The sequence below is a fragment of the Elaeis guineensis genome, chromosome 1 (assembly GCF_000442705.2).
Source record: "Elaeis guineensis isolate ETL-2024a chromosome 1, EG11, whole genome shotgun sequence".
NCBI lineage: Eukaryota > Viridiplantae > Streptophyta > Magnoliopsida > Arecales > Arecaceae > Elaeis > Elaeis guineensis.
This window is the reverse complement of record NC_025993.2, coordinates 98,625,776-98,643,909: the sequence shown is the minus strand read 5'-3', so window position 1 is coordinate 98,643,909 and position 18,134 is coordinate 98,625,776. Positions and strand designations below refer to the sequence as shown.

Below are 18,134 nucleotides of genomic sequence, written 5' to 3'. Positions count from 1 at the left end.
CAGAAGAAAATTGTATAACATAGTAATTACATAAGATGAGCAGCAGCACCCGCTCACATTAAAAAGCAATGTTATCTGGAAACGACATGGGCATCTTCGAACTTTTTCCTTAATCTTTTAATGTACGGTTTGATGTTAGCCTATTATTTTCCCTTGGACCTAAGTCAAGGTAAGAAAGTTCAGGTAACCATGTCTACAAACAGAAGAAACTTCCATGTGCTAGTAGTTGAACTCTGTGGGAGCTTTATTATTTTCTAATGGGCTGAGTTCATCAATCTTCTTCTACCCTTTTTATCTTTCTGGTGGTAAAACTAAAACATTGGTTTTGAATGTTAAAAGAGCCAACTGCTTCCACATCCAAGGATCCTAGATACTTAAAATAGCATTGCCCTTTTAGGCTTGCATCACAAATATAATAATCACTTGGTCAATTTTCAATCAAATCAAATGTCAACGAAACATATCCTTTGAGCTTAGAACTTTGTATTTGACTTGTGTATGCTGCATGATCTTTTTGTTGCTTCTTTCTATGACCTCATTATTGCTACAGTGATCAGGAGAGATGATATACCTGTTGTTTCTAGCTTGTACCATTTTGCTCGATTTTAGATTACCTCCCTTTGTTTGCGTGTGGGAAATTTATCATGAAAATGGCATTTATTAGCTATTCTTTTGGGCAGATAATAGAGAAGTCGCCAATTAACTTTTTTCAATGATAAGGAGGATCATATACTGTCAATGCCAGCATCTAAAAGTTGTCAGAGTGATTTTTACTAAAACAACCTATATAGCTTGCTTAAAATAGATTCACAGTGTATAGTACAGATGGTACATTTGTGTTAGCTATCTCATAATTTGAGACATAATACAAATATAAGCATGTGCTCCCCAAATTACCTACCCAGAAAAGGGGTGATCTATGATGTTAATTCTGTCCAACCATATCAATCATTTTAATAATTCACAAAGGATTAAGTAGAATAAGATAGTCTTTATTATTTGTATTAAGATTTTTTTTATTCAATATTATTGTTATTTATAAAATAGTGCAAAATTAATATGATTTTATTTTAGTAATAAAAATAATTTAGATGTCAACTGTAACCCATAATTTTGAACAAGTGCAGTATTTATTCTAAAGGAGTTTTTTTTTAACAATATACTCATGAGGATCATTACTTGGTGCAATTGTAAAAGTCTTGGATTGAGAATTATGGTGCACAAGTTTGAGTTCCACAATTGCCACTAAATTTATATACTAAAAAAAGGGTTGGATTATTACCATTTTACTTCCTCCTGTCCATTTATGATGCTCAATTATATACTCTCGGATAGGAGTGACAAAATATAAATAAGGAGGTGCTTCATAAAGCTATAAAAACGAGCTAAACTTTTTTCCCTTGGCTAGAAAAAAAGCAAATTAGTTAGATAAACCAGATTTGCTTACCACCAAAAAAAAGTCCAAATAACTTTTTAAACATTAAAAATTAGTTCCAAGACTAGGTTCGCTATACCTTATCATGTCTAATAATAATTATGTAGTGAGAACTTATGTGGGCATATGTTTGGTCTTGTATGGATTATGTATTATGGAGATCTTGATATTTATATTGGATTAAAAAACTTAAATAATAATTTCTAACTAATTTTTTTGAAAAAAAATTTATGTTATCAGAAATTATATAAGAGTGGATCAGGTCATGGTCTATATGGACTAAGAGATGTTGTAGCTTGCGTTCTTTTATGCTAAATATGATATTTGTAGTTGGATTTGATTACATTTGAGCCCGTACGCTAGAATGCCATAAATCCAAACAACAAACAAGATGAAATATGAATAAAAATCTTTTTTCTTGATAATGAAATATCAACAAAGTTTTTTTTGAATAATAAAATATCAACAAGGTTGATTTAATAAATAACAAGAGGACATGAACTCACAACCTTGAATGGCCTACTAGACTTAAAAACTTAAATTATGGAGAAATAGATCATCAATTCACACATCTATTATTGTAAAAATTTCTTTAATTCTCGCAATTGATCATCTAATTGAGTCATTCGAGCACTTAATTCGCACAACGAAAGATTTATACGTATTGAAGTGAGAATGAAATATTTGAACATCACACAAAATCAGCTTGTCACATAAACAAAGTCTATGACATGCATATATATGTACTGGATTGCTGGATCTTTTGTTCAAATTATTTTTAAGAAAACATGCTATCTGCTCAAATATAGTATATATACCTCATAAAAGAGAATATAAATTTTGAATCTATTTAAAATTTATCATACAAATGTCCGGAGACAGTTTTATCTGAAAAATAATAAAATAGGCAGCATAAATTCACATTTGCACAAACTTTTTATATATATAGATGTGTGTGTATATGCATGTCCCATACTTTGGGTATAAAAATTCCACCGCCAAGGTAATATAGAAAGACGCACATCATAAGATTTTTGGATCATGATATTTTTGACCATCTCGAAAGAAATCCAAGATCGTGACAAATGAAGAATCAATTTATGTCAACCAATATGCAAGGTTTAGAAAAATTAAAAAAAAAAAAATTATAGAAACTAAATCAAGATAGTGAAATATTATCTAATATAGTAAAATTGAGTGATATAGTAAAATTGAGATTAACTTTCAGCATCAAGCAAATGAAATTTAGAAAAATCCAATCAAAGCACCAAGAATAAAATATGAAAATCCAGATTTGTCTGTCGAAATATATCAGCTGACGCTGATAGCTAGGAATTTATGTATTTCTAGACCTAAATGGAAACGTTGGTTGATTAAACTTTGGTTCTCTCTATGGATTAACCGGAAGATACATATTTTCTCTCTCCACCTCTCATTGGTCCAAAAGGCACAAGAGAAGGCGCGTACCGCAAGCACGAGAACCCCATGGCCCATGGATACTGACACGGGCGCGTGCACCTGCGCAGACCCAAGGTTCGGAGCATGGCACAAACCCCAAGACGTGATCTCTGTCTCGAAGCCGACTACGTACGGCTGGGCCAGGGTCCCTAGCCCCAAGAATGGCAGGTAGGGCACGTGTGCACTGGGCACGTCGCACGTGCAAACAGTGCGAGAATTGTCCTGACCTGAGACCAGGCGCTCCAGTCAAATGTACATTGGCCCTGAAAAAGGTTTTCCAAGTACTTGAAGCAACGTACGAGACCTCACCTAAATGACATGCTCTTCCCTCCAATAGCTTTGCTTCTTATTTACCAACTTTTACCCATCAAAATCTACTCCATGTGGCACACCACGAAGAAAAACGTTGGTGTCATTAATGGCGAGAACAAGCACCCTCTCTTTAAGAAAAAGTTGGTGGGAGATAGCAAAAAGTGGGTCATGGAAGTAGCTGGAAAGAAAAAAAGGTTCAGCCCACCGCATAGATTTCAACACTACTGGTTGCATGAGCCACTTGGCTGAAACAAAGCAGAGGAGGTCAGCTGGTCATGGACTTGGAACCATACACCTGGAATTAGAGTAAAGCTAGTTGGTGACAAATGGCTACATCTATCAATATCATGCACGTCTTAATCTCTGAGCAACGGTCATGCGTGGCCATACATGTACACTCATTTGATGAGACACATGACTTCCTTTTGGACCAACCTCCCCATGAGGCCTTTTGGTTTAACGGATTGAGATTTTTGATTTGTGTTAGCTTTAATTCTTCAGCAAGTACAGTACTTAGAGCAAGCTAGCCAACATCAGACCGTTCCCAAGCGCCATCATGCACGCGTACACTGAGAGAGATGCCATAGCTACAATCACCATAAAAGCGATGTAGGCTGTTCTTGAAAGCCAATGAGAAAATGATCCCTTTTTACCCCATGTAAAAAGATTTAATGTGATCATATTCTGTTTTCTACCAAAGATACATGAATTGTCGCATCCTTTACAGCATGGCTAATTAATGTGGACACGCAGAACCTAACAGCATCATAATTTAGTAAGTACTCTGATTGCATATTTATGTATATATGGGCGAGCTTGCTTCAAATTGATTCGAAAAATAATTATCGAGCATCTTTAATAGTTAGGATAATTCAACAGGTAAAGGATTTTTGCTGAACAAGGATATCCATATGGTATATGTATTGGCTTTTGTGGGGCTGAGCATGAGCACAACTACCCCTTCTCTATAGGACACTTTGTCATTAGTATGGCCGACACCACGCCCAGTAGGAGGGAGGCCATGAGCTTTTCCAAGCTGGCGAGATCAAGAATTTAGTATATAAAATGTGTGAAATTTCTGATATATGTGAAGAAAGCGAGAGTATACATGTATTTCAGATGCATGGGTGGTGGCTCGTACAGTTGGAGTCCGGGGAAAAATGGCATGGCGTCTTCCTCTATATATCGACTAGAAATATGTCCCATGCTTTCCATTGAATACTGCCAAGAAGAGAATATATATATATTCACATGGCCATGGAGTATCACTTATATAAGTTTTTTTTTTTTTTTTTTGAATATTGATAATAGATAAAGCTAGGATTTTAATATCTGTCATAACACACTGACGCTAAGCATTCACACATTCTAACATGCATTGGATGTAAGTTGGCTTCTGTTGGCAGAATATCTATATGTTAAATGCATGCTCTTTACAGAGTGGAAATATTGGGAGACTATTATTTCCTTCTACTTGATGATCTTGCAAAGTAATTCTTTATTCACTAGACAAACATATATTACAAATTCTGAAGAAAAAACCATATGAATATGACTTGCATTACTTTCTTCGTATATAAACAATAGTATGCCATCAAAAAAACCTGCACACAGACTAAATTGATTTCATTACATAGCAAAATAAAATTATGAATTCATATAAGGAGCACATCAGCTAATTTGAAGCTATCGTGTATGTTATATTGAATCATATATGATATGGGACTTTAAGGTCATGTCGGATGGAACTATATATTTGAATGATGCTAATATGCTTGAAGGATCCCACTAAACAAGCCAATCAGCCATTCAGCTATTAGCTTACATATGAAGCTATACTCTATTTGAGAAACAAAATATTTTCTGAGCCTCTCGTTGTTGTATATATTGTTGCAATCATGCACATGCGGTAAAACTATTTTATGCATCATACAAAATATATGATGTTGGATGTTATGAAGAGAACCATGTAAGAGTTGAAACTTGTAAGCTGCCAATATATGCATGTACATATATATAATTCATCAGAAAAAAGGATAAAATGCTATACTAGAATTTATTTTCACCACAAAATAAAAAGCTATAGTATATATTAATTAACTTTGTGTTATTTTTTCTCTAATCTTCACCACACCCCTTCTCCATCCTTGACAAAGCATCCAAACATCTGTGAGTATTTATATGTTTATGAAATAGTAATTACATGAAAATAATTGTCCAACAATCACATCATCAGTATACATAAAAGTATCATGAAACTATTTTACTAAATTGATTGAAAATGATACTCATACATAGCAATTTGATTCATACACAACCTCTTGCGTTACTAAGGCAAGGGAAGAGAGAAAATTTCAAATTTAAAAATTAAAAATATAAATATAAGTCTTAGAGGATTCTTAAACAAATATCCTCTTTTATTTGAAATTCTTGCATTTCATTTCTCTTTTTTTCTTTTTTTGATAAAAGGGATGGGTTATACACGTCTTGTAAGAATACATCCAACAAAATCAAAAAATAGAATGTCGCAAAGAGTAATTGGAATAGCCAGTGTCTTAGTCCATAGAATACTTCTTAAGTACTCTACCACATAACAGACAATTTAGTTTGCAGTCTTATTCATCTCTTGGTAGATATGCCTAACATTTAGAAAGACACTCCTGCATTAATCTCTGAATGTCATATAAGAGGAGGTAAGAATCAACCATCCTCGCATCCTCTCCTAAACCCACCCCATCATTGTGGTTGAATTATCCTCAATGGCTAAGCTGTTAGCGCTCATTTGCATCCTCGCATAGGTGATACTCGCTCAAACAACCCTCAATTCAACTTTAGGGCTAGAGATGTAAAAAAACTAACTTTCACTAGCTGCCACAAGGCCTAAATCTAGGCCTCAGAACACAAAGTACTGCTCCAAATACTCTACTATCAGTTCAAGTAATACTACTGTCGAAGTTGATCTTAAAAAAATTTGAGGGTGGGGGCTCTCGGATAATGAAAACTAATCAGATCACTACATGAGCAAAACAAGAGTCTTGGATCTCCCGAGTTATCAAGATCTCTCTAATGGAAGATGGATGGATGATCTTAATAGTCTGAATTAGCCTCATCGACTGCGCGCCTATTCTCCTTTCTTACATAGTTATTTTTGGATAGCCATATTTGCTGATAAATAATGTAAGTAGCCCACTTGATACCCCAAGGTCTAAAAGATTCACCATCAATATTCCTTCACAGAGACTCGAGGAAGGACTGGAATATTGGCATTGCCACTTGTGAAGGATTGCCAAGAGAAAATTGGTGAGCCACCATAACTGCACTAACCTTTGATACTGAAACAAGATGTGCCCGATAGTCTGAATGTCTATATCATAGCAAGGGTGTATCAAGGGGATATTCTCTCTTGATCACTCAACACCCTTCTCTAGTAGGAAAATGTTCCAAGTCGTCTTCCAAACAAAAAGGCTAATTTTTAAGATGAATTTCAATTCTCTAAATCTAAGAACCATTCAATCTCCAAACATGCTTACCTTTATACAAGTCGTAGAGGTCTTTGGTCATCACTCTCAAATTGCAAAAAAAATATCCAAACCTTTGTACCTTACTATCATAGGTGGGAATTACCAGAGAAAGGACTCTCTCAACCAATTGATCCCCAAACATATGGGTAACCAAAGTAATATTCCATCTCCTTTCTTAAGGTGGAAAATATCACAAACCTACACGTTTGTCTCGATTTCTGTGCTAACAAAAATGGATCATCAATCTAAGAGGTCAGAAAGCCAGGCATCCTCCGAGACATGTTTAAACAATCTATCTCTAATCAATCTGATATTAGATACGACCTTTGATGTATGAAAATAGATTTATTTTCACGTGGAAGAACAAAATTGCTACAAGTCTGAATGACAATATCAGTAGTCGACAAGTCACATTTAGCCCTCGTCTATGGGGTCCAATTTAATTTTTCTTAGATTGAGTAGAAATCTTGCATCATTTTTCTTGCCAAGGAAAACCTGTATTAATTAAAATTTTCAACCCACATTTAATTTGTTTACCACCTCCATCTCCCTCGCCACTCTCACCATCCAATGTATTTTTTTCCTCTCATTTGCGTCGTACCTTTCTTTCGTTTGTTTTTACCACGAGTAATGCTATGGTGCCGTAATCAGTTGTCCCGCTGGTTCCGGCAGAAAGAGACTGATGTGATTCAACGATAGAGCGGCGCCATATCGTAAATATTATAAATAAATAAATAGTGTTGTTGACCATTTCAGTAAATTACTGACACCATCCAAATCTGAAAACTACCGATCGATCCATCCGTTTACAATTCCAACTTGCTTGCCAATCACAGTCGCACATTCCTAAGCCAATTAATCCCTAGAAAACTGTATCCCACCACCGTCCAAGGAGGCACCACCATTTTCCTTGCATATAATAATGATCTGATCCTTCTTGGAAACAACATAACGTGTCTTGGTCCCCTCTGCGTCCCCATCTGCGGCCGGCACGTCTAAATATTTGTTTATGAACATGAGTTCAAACATGAACAATCCCATCATTAAAGCCTTCCGCAACCTATAAATATATCCTACCAAAAGAAAACACCCACCACCAATAATAGATTCACATGACTCCTAGCAACCTAATGTCTACAGAACCTCAAACAAAAAAAAAATACACATCCATCTACATATATTTAATCAAGCAATCCTCTCTTTATTGCTTCACATTTCTTATGTGTGCCCTCTCTCTCTAAAAAGGAAGAATAGGGAGGCACACAAGAGGGGCATGCAACTTTCTCAAAGCAATGGATAAATAATTAAATAGAGGACAGAGATGAAGATTCCAATACATACAAAAAGCATTCCACATTCATGAATACAGGTAGGAAGACTCCCCAAGTTATTAAACAAATCTATATGTATCCATCTATATATATATATATATATATATAGCAGTAGGAGACTCATGGAGTTAATAAGCAAGATAAGGGTGGAGGTATTTGTTAATTTGTTTGGATTCCAGGACATTCCCTTTCGTCTTGCAGGTATCCGTTTGGGGATCAGTAAATAATGGTTAACCCCCAACGGTGGGGTAGCTTAGATAGATAATAATCCCAATTGCCGTGTTCCCGCTAATCTCGCGGGGGAATTTTAACGGCTTCCTGTTGGGACACGTGGCGGGAGGCAGGTGGCTGTGATTAAAAAATTGGGCGGGAAAAAGACTCGCCTACCGCCTCTCGTCGCCACCGGAATCACGTGGCCAACTCACAGCGGGTGGCGCCGCGGGGCCCGCAGTTGAAAACCGGGTTTCGCGGGCGGGGGGCCAAAAAGGCGGTTTTGGATGGCAGGAAGCGGTTTTGGCGGTGTCTGGAGAGTTTTTTTTTTTTTTTTCCTCTTTCCTAGAGGAGGAGGGGAGGCTGTCAATTGACGGGAGGAGGCACGTGAGGGGAGGGATGCCACTCACGTGCTCGAGGTGGTCCCCGCGGACCGCGCGGGGTTTTGTCGCGGCGCGGGCGGGGGAAGGTGACGGCGAGACGTCTGCTGCCGTTAAGCATCTTACGGAGCCGTCTGGAAGGTGTTGGACGTTCCGTTTTCTTCTTTCTTCCAAGGTTGCCCCTCAGGCTGTTATGTAATTCTTCCACGTGAATCCACCACAAGATGAAAAAATGGACAACGGTTATTTTATACGCCCCGAGGCACTTGTATGAAATAAAACAAAAATTTGATGATACTTATTTGCCTATTTTAACTACTATCATGGTGATTATAGCATTTGTTATTTGAATAATTTAACAAATGTAAAGTAAATATTTTGTATTTTATGTGGATGTACAGAGATGCTCCTGAAAAAATAATTCATACAAGATTTTTTTGTGAAATAATATTCTCATGTTATAATAATCAAATTTGAAACAACCGCTATTATGATGTCACGATGTGCCATAAATTAATTTGAAACACTTTCATTATTATATATAATTTTTTAATAACTATTATTAAATTATTTTCTTGTTTTGATGGCTATTATCTTCTAGTTCCAGAGTTCTTTCATATCAAAAAATATTTTCAAATCTAAATCTCTTTGCAAAGTAGTAAATAATTCATTATCAATAAGTAGTGATACAACATATGTAATATTGTTTCTTATCATTCATTATCTTGCAGCAACCAATATTTTTAATTTGTTATACATTACTTTAAAATATATTTGCATAAGCAATAATATTATTTTTCCATGCATAAAAAAATAATTTTAAAGATTTGATGAAAAATAAATATCTTTAAAATTGAGCATTATAATTATTTTAGTAGTAAATGACAATGATGATATGTTTCAATAGAACAATAGTGGCTTTTATTATTGTTATTTTTATTATTGTTGATCGTAGTGGTGGTGATGATGATGATGATGATATATTAAATTATATAGATTTGTTGATTTGATGTGATGGTAAGATCAAAATTGAATTGTATATTGATATATTTATATCTATATTTATTTTTGTTTGATGAATTCAAATATGAATATGAATGATAGTTAGATACAAAAATTGATATCCATATTTATTTTAAACATATACGCACACAAATCAGACAATAAAAACATAGATAAAAATATGGATATAAATTATATAATTAAATTTTATGAACACAAAATTAAAGATATTACAAGATGGATAATAAATTAAGTTAATAATTTGCTAATATAATTATTATTTTATTAAGTGTCATATATAATTAAATAAAATTATACTCAAATATAAATTTGATTATTATATATTTTTATTTTTATTTATTTTTTTATAAATATAAATATAAATATAAATATTAATTAGATGTATAAATTTTTATTCATATCACGATAGAGTTAAATATCAAAGTATAGATGGATATCAACTGATGCACTTTCACCCTTACGGAGGGGCATTTTAGGGAAGTCGAGGTGGAAAACAAGAGAAGGTGCATTTCGGGTGAATCAGGGGGGGAGAACGTGAAGGCAAGCAGGGTCGATGCGCGCCCATTCTCGTGACATCCCACGTGGGTGCGGTGGGCCCCATAACGAGGGGGGCGGCGAGTTTCGCATTTGCTGCGCCCCAAATGACCCGTCCCTCCACCACCCCACCTTTTTATGGTGCGCGTGCGAGCTGCGGTGTGGGAGGATGACGTGGTTGCTCACGTGACGCCCTCCACCCGTCGGCTCACATGGAGGATGACGTGGTTGCTCTAATTGCAAAACACATGTGTCGACGTATCCCTACCATCCCTCTTACAATTTCTTTTAACAAGAATAAATTATGCTTTTGGTGCGTGAACCATGCCATGTTTTGCTAAAAGATCTCTAAATTATAAAAAAATTAATATTTATTCTTATATTTTTAAATTATTTTAATATAATTTTTTTTTGGATTTCAATTACTTTCTCTTATCAAAAATTTGAGTTGATGTTAACCGATACTTACATGATAGAAAAATATTTGATGAAGATGACACGGCATAAATGGCATGGCATATAAATAATGATGTGGCATAATGAATGAAAATTTTTATTTACTGATATAGTATAGATGATAATGTGATATCTATTGTAATATTTTTTTCAAAAATATCTAATATCTAAATAACATGACAGCACTCATAGGTGACATCGCATAGATAATGTGATATCTACCGTAGAACTTATCCTGAAATTATCCGATTATTGAGTGACACATTAACACCCATAAATGATATGGCATAAATGATGTGGAATGGGCAATGAAGTGGCATATGCTGTGAATTTTTTTCTAAAAGTGTCTAATCACCGAATGGTATATCAGCATCCATAGATGACATGGCATAGATGATATGGCATTTATTGTGAATTTTTTTTTAAAAGTATTCAATCATTGAGTAATACGTCAACACCTATATGCCATATCGTCATTCATGTACCATGTATCACTCATGCTACATCATTACCAATATATTATAAATTATATTTTTCATTCCCTAAGTTTCACAAATATTCTTATCTGATCTTTATACTTTAAAAAATTTCTAATTAGATCCTTAAATCTTCAAGTATGATTTAATATAACTTTTGGTGGTAAAGAAGGTGATTCTGATGCAGGACAAGTTATTGAATGAATTTAAAAAATTAAAAATGGTAGCGATACTCAAAATAAAAATGCTAGATCTAGATTTGGAGATAGTCTCAAAGCAGATCAGGTTCGAAGATTTGAAGACTGTCATTATCAACATAATGATGACAATGGAAGAGTATGCAGGTTCGATGTTCTCAGTTTCACCATTGTTAAGCTCATTGTCACCACCTAATTTTTTTTTGAAAAAAAATAGATCAATAATCATGGACTATACAATTAAAGACCTCAAATATTTGCTCCGACTAGAATAACATAGACAAGCCAAGAGAATAAATGAATCAAAAATAGAAAGTATTTTCTTTTTCTTTTGTTTTTCCTCTTTTGCTTTTCATTTTTCTTATGCTCAGATTAAACTCTTTATACTTGCCTTGTATATATTTATATCTATTATATATATTGACGGAATATTATATACGAGTTATGCTGATGTAGATTTTTTTTCTTATACATATTTATGTCTGTTCTGATATAAGATAGGAGGAAAAGAAAGATGGTTTAAGAATATGATTGAAGATTGAGTAGAATCGATAATATAATAATATATTATCAATATAATTTTTTATTTTTAATTTATATATTATCTCTTTGTATTAGGTTTAACTATCGAAACCATATTAGTTTAAATTAAATATATGGATAAATTATAAGAATCTTGCTGATGTTAGGTCAAAATTGCACTTAAGCTTGGTGGTTTGAAAAACCTACGCCAAAACCCTTGACGTTTATTTTAATCTTACAGTTTAGTCCCGACCATTAGGCTGCTCGTGAACCCAAAATGGGATTGAAGTGTCACATAATTAAAATTTTTCAAAATAACCGAAATGCCCTTCATCAAAGGATGAGTAAAATAAAAATCCTTCTCCCCTTCTCCTCTCTAGTCTTTCCCACCTCCATCATTTAGATTTCTATCAAGGAAATAAAATGGAGAGTAAATCTGAGATGAGGTGATGAGGTTCACGCCGACCCATCAAGGGAATGATGTGCTTGGGCTCCACAGGAAGATGTGGCCCTTGGTAGTCCAGTAGTGGTAGGAGATGGCAAGGCCAAGCATTAAAGCGATCATTATGAAGAAGCCCATAAGCTGGATCTTGAACTGACCGATGATGTCAAATTGTCGATGAATGCGATAGTGAACTAGTAGCCAGGGATGGCGCTACAGAGGACGATCAAGGTTTAGATGCAGGTAATCTTGTAGACTTCCTCGAGGGTGTTTATAGTGGCGGCCTTGGGGATCCAATCGACGGTGCTGAAGATATCCTTCTAGAAGAAGTTTTGGCTATAGAAGGCGATGTCGAGGAGGAACCAGGTGGTGGCGGTGCCGAGGAGGTGTAGGCCATGGCGGCGAGCGAATTCCTTCGAGAAGATGCCGAAGTCGGCTGAAGGAATTCGTCGATCGATTTTTTGGTGAGCTGCTCCACTATTTGCTACTCCTCAATGATGTCGACCTGGAGCACCTTTGACATGTCAGCAGCAACCTAATACTTGGCATTCCTAGTGATAAGTGCAGTGTACCGGGTGGTCTTCGACATTTTCATCCGCCAGTAGTAGGTGAGCGCCGTCGGGGTGGCGTTGAACATAATTATCTGCCAAACATCATCAGCCTGGGGGACGATGGAGGCAACTTGATTGACGTCATAAGGCGGCACCTTGAAGCTGTCCTTGAAGGCGGCAGAGACAATGAGGGTGACAATTCCATCGGAGAGGTTGCTGAAACCCTGCATAGCAAAGATGGTGGTGATGAACGTGCCACGGGTGCGATTATTAGTGTAATCAGATATAATGGTGGCAGAGAGCGAGCAGTCACTATTGATGTCGAAGCCAAGCCAGAAGCAGAAGAAGCAGAGGGTGGCAATGACGCCCTTGGTGGTGCAGCCGAAGGAGAGGCTGGAGGTGAGGGAGCAGACCACCATGAGCATGAGAGTGAGGTTGTAGACCTTCTTCCGACCCATCTTATCGTCGAGCCACCTGAAGAAGAGCTGGCCAGAGAGCGTGCCGCAGAAGGCCACACTGTTGATGGTAGCTGACACATTTGGTGGCAGCAAACCGGGAGTACCGAATGCGGGTTCAAAGTAGTAGATCCAGCTGAGGAGCTTGGTCACCAAGGAGATGTAGAAGAGGTCGTAGGCATCAGTGAAGAAGCCCATGTTAGTGATAACGATCGTCGTGAAGTGGAGAAAGGGGGAAGAAGACAGTGAAAAGGGTTCCAGTAAATTTCATTTACTGAGTTATAGTGGAGGGCAATTTACTCATTTCAGATATCTGAAATGGTTTGATTAATGACATCAAATTTCAGGGGTGTAAGTATAGATTTTGAAAAATAGTGGGTGTAACTGTAATAAATACAAACCTCAAGAAGATTTTTGTAATTTATCCTAAATATATTTGAAAATCAGGAGTTTTAATTTAAACTATAAAGCAACGGCTGAGATCCTAATTAGGGGATCTATTTTAGTCCAGCTAGAGTAAATATCTGAGATTTTTAGTTGTAAAGTCCATGATTATTGAGACTATCTCCGGATTTGGACTCAGCCTCCCTATTTTGAGTATCACTACTATTTTTACTTTTTAAATACATCCAATGATCTATCCCGCATCAAAATCATCATCTTCTCTACCACCATACTAGAAAGGTTATACTAAATCATACTTAAAAAATAAAAAATTTAATTAGAGATTTTTTAAAATATAAAAACTATATATAAATATTCGTGAAACATAAAGGATAAAAAATATAATTTATGGTATATGGATGATGATATGGTATGGATGGTGATATGGTATATGGATGATAATAAGGCATAGGGTGCTGATGTGTCACTCGATAATTAGATACTTTCGAAAATTTTCACTGTACATACTACATTATCTATGCCACGTCATCATCCGTATGTCATTCATCTAAGCCATGATATCTATAAGTGCTGATACATCACTCAATGATTGGACACTTTCAAAAAATTTTTACAGCGAATAGCACGTCAGTCAGATAAAAACTTTCAACCATTATGCTATGCCATCGTTCATATACTATATCATCTCTACCACCGCATCTTCATTAGATATTTTTCGCCATGTAAGCATCAGTTATCATCAGTTGGAATTTTTGATGAAAGAAAATAGTTGGAATCTAAAGAAATAATCATGTTAAAATGGTTTAGAAAGTACAAGAACTAAAATTTAATTTTTTATAATTTATAAATTTTTAAAAAAAATCTAATTTAGTTCATATTGCCAAAAATATAATTTATTTTTTTAATAAATTCTTTTATTTTTCCTCAATTAATATAATATAATCAATAATTATTCTATCTTTTAAAAAAAATTGGGTACAAAATTCATCCACTTTTTTATATGTCATCCTAATAATCAAATATTATATTATAGCCAAAGTCATCTTTAAGATACTTGCATTTTAAGTTATGGATGGTGATTTAGTCTGCCATCCATGGACCACGGTGCCCTCATAAAGCAGTCTTTGTCCGTTCCATTCCAGTGAGTCATCACGCTGGAGGAGACGCCAATTTAGATGGTGAGACATGAGACCATGACATATTAAAGGTCCATCTGTACCAACAAAAGTAGTACCATCCAAAAGTTACATTTTATTATTATTTTTTTTGGTAAAAGAAAAAGTTACATTTTAAGCTGCCATGATAAATAGCGTACTAGGATGCTGTTTTGCTCGTAAATGGTTTTGTGCTCAATTGGGCTATCTTGTCTTTAGACCAGGGCCGATAATAAAAATGACCAACTCAATTTAGCAACATATTTTTAATTAAATATTATGATGATCACACAAAAAATTTATTTTGTAGGTTCACATCATATGAAGTTCAAAAATTATCGAATGAAAATAATTAGAATTGAAATTATAATCAAAATTGAAATGAAAATTACGATGATCAAATCTTCTGATGATATATTGGATTCCTGCTTGGAATCCCATCCTTCTCAATTTTCAAATATGCCCCTGGTTTGGGAGCCATGAAAACTACTAAATCAATGCTGTGCCTACGAGTTATAGGCTTGTGACCTTAATTTAACTTTTGGTCCTGCACTCGGGAATTGTGGTGTTTTCCCTAGGTTAGGCTGGGACATGTACACCTACCCTTCTTTTAAGACTTCAGTGCGATGGAACACGCAAGTACTTCCTCTTCGAGTACAGTCTTTATGACCGAAACCAATCCCCCCGGCCCCCACGCTACCGCTGGACCAGGACGCAGCCTGTAGGTAGAAACTAGAAACATCATATAAAACATTTCTAATGCTTCTTTGGGCAGTTTTTACATATTTCTTCCACCCTTTCCTTTTACTAATATGACTGGGAGCAAATAACGGTTAAAGCTATAGAAGCTTTGACAACAATCAAGCTAAAGTCTTATTTTTTAAATTATATTTATAGGTACACAAAACTCACATGAGTCATGAGTTTTGCAATTTTCCAGATGCTTAACATATCTTACTTCAAAAGTCAGCATTCTATGCCATTAGTATCTTTTGTAGAAAAAAAAAAAAAAATCCTTCTTTTAATCAGATTCTGAGCGATGAGTAACTCAACCAGGAAGCAACGCGATAAACATGCCCCTCAAGCTCCCTTTCCCTTGTATTTTTTTCTTGATGGTATTTGCATATATTATTATACTTATCCCCCAATATTAAAACTCAATGTGGCCCATCTGAAATATTATCATTAAAAATAATTTAAGATAATTAAGATAATAATTATGAATAATTAAATTTTTTTGAAATAAAAATAGACTAAAACTTCACTTCAATTGTACTTCTTCAACGGATAGAAAAAATTGTTAACAATCTAAAAAGAGACCATAGTCTAGCCTATATAATAATTTGTAACTCTCCATCAAAAGTAGGCTTTTGAGATCCTCTAGCACTGAAGTGAAAATAGTATGGATATTATCATTCCGAATCTATTTTCGTATCCGAATTAATCTGGATATGGATAGAAATTTGAGGATCCAACTAATATTCATATCCGAATCCATATTCGTCAAAAAAATTGGATATGGATATGGATATGGATAGATAACTATCCGATACATATCCGAATATTTGAATCCACATGCAATCCTGTATAATTTTATATAGTGCTTATTAATTTTTAAGAAAAATATATAACTCTATAAATATGTTATTAACTTGATTATCACCTATTTAGTAGTATCTTTGATTCTGTAGTCATAAAGTAGAGAATATTCATAATTATATCCATACTTTCGGTATCCGAATTATATTCATATCTATTTAAAACAAATATAGATATGAATTTTTGCATCCAAATAATATCCATATCTGTATCTCTATTTGTTAGACCAAACAAATATGGATATGGATATGCTGATATCCGATTCATATTTGATCTGATTTCAGTCCTATCTAGCACAGAGTAGAAGCAATCTTTTGAAACATAGAAGCAAGGTAGATAATATAAGATTCGCTTTTCAGTATTTTCACAACTTTCTTGATCTTTGATTCAATTGGGCTTGAATAACAAATGGTTGGAGGTACATTAATTTCTACATTCAGATTAAAATTTTCTACATCCAGTGATATCAGAGCATCCTTTATGCTATTTTATTCAGTCCATATAGATTTATAATCTTGATATTATATAAAAAATTTATATCTATTATATTTTAAATTTATTTTTAATATATTAAAATTATTTAATTATTATTGATGAATAAAATAAAAAAAATCTTCATTTCCTCTTTCGATAGTCGTCGGGATTGACGGACGATAAATCCTGAAGCCGCAGCATTGGAGTTTTTTCCTCCCATATCTGGATGGGGTCCAGATGCAAAAAAAAAAAGAAAAAGAAAAAGAGAGGTGGCCTGACGATGTGCCTTCCTCCTTCTCCTCTCTTCTCTTCATCAAGTGACTGGACTCTTGATCTGTGTCCAGTGGCCATCCATGCCAAGCCATCACCGTCATCTTCTTTCAGTAAAGTTCATAAAAAATATTATTTTATTGATCTAATCAATAAATATAAAATTTAAATTATTGATAATATTTTTAAATTTTATTATATACAAATATATTTTTTTCTTAATTTAATTTGGGTCCCGCACTCTGGAACTGCAGTGCTTTCTCCAGATTAGGCTAGGACATGTCCACCCACCCTTCTTTTAAGACTTCAATGCAATGTAACACGCGAGTGCTTCCTCTTCGAGTACGGTCTTTATAACCAAAGCCAATCACCCCCGGCCCCCACGCTAGTGCTGGACCGGGACATAGCTTGTAGGTAGAAACTAGAAACGTCATGTAAAACATTTCTAATGCTTCTTTGGGCAGTTTTTACATATCTCTTCACCTTTTTCTTTTACTAATAACAGTTAGAGCTATAGTAGCTTTGACAACTATCAAGCTAAAGATTTTTTTTAATTATATTTACGGGCACACAAAACTCACATGAGTTTTGCATTTTACAATTTTCTAGATGCTTAACAGATCTTACTTCAATCAGCATTCTATAGCATTAGTATTGTTGCTGTTTGTTCTTATTGAGGTCGGAAGGTGGACGACTGAGTCATACATGGTGGTGCTAGAGTGGCCTGCAAAATAAGTTTAAATCAAAAATTCTCGTTCCGACGAGGAGCCTCCGACGCTCAAGTCAAATTTCAGAGAATAAATGGAGCAGCAACAGATTCTTTGAGAGAAACTACTTATCTGGATTCTCAGAATTTTAGTTATTTATAGAGGATGTGGTTAGATAAACGCGGAAACGTGCAGTTTCGGAGTTATCGGGTTGTTGGACGT

At 34.9% G+C, this 18,134-nt stretch overlaps 1 pseudogene; it reads right to left on the bottom strand.

Moving 5' to 3' along the window:
* Positions 1-12,324: 12,324 nt before the first annotated feature.
* LOC105061104 (probable inorganic phosphate transporter 1-4) lies at positions 12,325-13,522 on the bottom strand (annotated as a pseudogene).
* Positions 13,523-18,134: the final 4,612 nt, after the last annotated feature.